The sequence below is a fragment of the Eurytemora carolleeae genome, unplaced genomic scaffold, assembly GCF_000591075.1.
Source record: "Eurytemora carolleeae unplaced genomic scaffold, Eaff_2.0 scaffold3089, whole genome shotgun sequence".
Lineage (NCBI taxonomy): Eukaryota > Metazoa > Arthropoda > Copepoda > Calanoida > Temoridae > Eurytemora > Eurytemora carolleeae.
The window spans coordinates 1-2,478 of NW_019398975.1; the positions used below are offsets into that span (position 1 = coordinate 1).

The following is a 2,478-nucleotide window of genomic DNA, read 5'->3' on the forward strand; positions in this document are numbered from 1 at the left end:
AACCTGGCTGCTGACCGCTGAACTCTATTTACGCCAAGATCAAGTCGAGGCAGCTCAGCAATGCTGGTAAAAATACATTTAAGAAACTTAAAGGGACTGTAAGCGTACTTTAAAATCGGACATATTCTCAGTATCATACAAACACTTTTGTATTTGCAAGCTGTTAGCAATTATTAAATACAACAATATTCACTTAATAGAATTTTTGGAAACGGCTTTTAATGTAAAATATTTGGGTAATGTCAAGAGACACAAGTAACGCATCTGTTGTGTTAAGTTCACACTGTACGCAGCGTACACCGCGTTTTACATTTAAACACAGCGCTCTCTTTACTCGATGATTGGTCAAAGGTTTATAATTTTTAAAAGATAAAAATTGCATTAAACACATTTTTTACTTATTTCTTGATGTCGATGCATGAATCGGTCTAATCAATTAGTTTTCATCTGATTCTCTGTCGATTCACTCTCACCGCGCCGAGTTGACTTCTGTCTCCTAAGAAAAGTAAAAACTTTGGACTATTGATGTAATTTCAAGATACTATTCATAGAACGGAATTTACAATGAACAACAGTAACATTATCTGATCAATAATGTAGAAGATATTGTCGTTTTTCTAGCTTTGACAGTGTGTTTAGTTTTGATAATTTTCTCCTATTGTTCTTAGGAAAAAAAGGCACAAGTCTAACTTTTGTAGAGAAGCTACAATGAAAAATATTAACTTTTTTTAGAGATAAACATTAATAACTTATTCATTCTTGAGCAGGCAAAGCTTTTAAGGGTTCCGTTGAGTTGTGAGTAAAATGGAATACGACTACACTCCCTTAAATATTAAAAAAAAACCTTTTTGAAATGTTCACTTTTAACAGAATTCTGTGTTAACACATTCTTTAATTGTTTAATTTTTTTGTGCTAAAGTATTCGTATTATCAATATGATAAAAATGTAAATATATGTCTGACAAGACAAGAAAAGATAAGCCTACCTTGAACTTGGTCTAGATTTCAACATGGTTCTGATTTTTCTAACTTTCTTATCCAAAAAGAACCCGTAAACCAAAGAACCTTAACAATTTACACTTAATTCCACTGTATCATCAAACGCTGGATTTTCCAGTTTTATAATTTAATTTTACCTGTTATCAGTGCAACTAACAAGAAAAGAATAAAAATTTGAAGTATTTCATGGACCTCGGGAGTAAACATTTTACTTTAAACTTTCAACAGTAACTGAAAATGCTTTTAACAGTAACTGAAAATGTTGCGAAGTTTCACTTAAAATTTCGCGTGTTTTTACTTTACTTAGCTAAATCCATTTTTGTTGTTAAAACATGTGGGAATTTGGAAAAAATGCAGAATTACTTTTGTTCAACAAAATGTGTCATAGAAAATGTTTTCTGAGCTCAAGAGTAAAAAAACAAGTTTTATTGTATATCAATGCGTATGACAAGTTTTGATTGTATTTTAGCTTAATTCTTATACTTACGTATGGTCACTTTTGTCCAATTTTTTATTCAACCCTTGTATACTAGTTTGGGAACCTGGGGTGGCCCGGGTTTATATTAAAATTGATAGTTTTAGTAACTCCCACCATTTCCCTCGCTTTTATTAAATCATCGAAGTTTTTTTTTATTTTCAGATTATTATTTACAATTTTCATTTTCAAATGTTGGTTCTAGTCAAGGGTAGGCAATTAGAGAATGGATAAAATTTACTCTGGAACACACTGTGAACTAGGTTTCGGTAGCTTAAAACTGGTTTATCGGTCTGTTTACATTCAATATAATTAGGTTTATGTCGAAACAATAATTTACAGTTTCAACATGAGAGAAGGAGAAGGTTTTTGATAAATTCTTTAAAATAATGAATTAGTCAACCTCGCTAGCTCTATGTTATCTTTAAATGTGTAACTTGATAACTTTTTACTGCGACTAAGGAATAAGGATTGAATACTGGGTTCAATTTCATGTTTCGGTTCAAGTCCAGTTTCGGTTGCGTTTGTGTATGAACATGAACAACCCAGGCGTGTATATATTTCTGTTTGCCTGGAAGGGCAAAAATATGAGCTTTGATTGGGTTTGGGGGAAAAAATGAAGAAAAAAGAAAAAAAGGGGGAAGAGAAAAGGGAAAGGGGATAGGGAAGAGAAAAGAGAAAAGGGGAAGAGAAAAGGGAATTGAGAAAAGGGAAGGGAAAACTGGAAGAGGAAAGGGAAAAGTGGAAGAGGGAAGGGAAAAGGGGCAATAGGGAAAGGAAAAGGAGCAATTGGGAAAGAAATATAGCAATAGGGAAAGGGGTAAATGGGAAGGGAAAAGATGCATGAGAGAAGGTAAAAAGGGAAAGGGAACGGGAAAAAGGAAAGAGGGAAGGGAAACAAAAAAATCCAAATGAAAAAACAGGTTCAGAAGTGCTTTAAAAAAATCAGGGGGACATTGAAATTGACCTGAACGCTCCATTATACTACTAAAATCCAAAACTTT

The 2,478-nt window shown here is 33.0% G+C and overlaps 1 long non-coding RNA gene across 1 annotated transcript; it reads right to left on the reverse strand.

Annotated features, from left to right (window-relative positions):
* Positions 1 to 363: 363 nt before the first annotated feature.
* Positions 364 to 1,276, reverse strand: LOC111717684 (uncharacterized). The gene is made up of 3 exons (XR_002768874.1): positions 1,137 to 1,276; positions 987 to 1,065; positions 364 to 496 (listed from the first exon to the last, which is right to left on the reverse strand). It is a non-coding gene; the product is annotated as an uncharacterized LOC111717684 (long non-coding RNA).
* Positions 1,277 to 2,478: the final 1,202 nt, after the last annotated feature.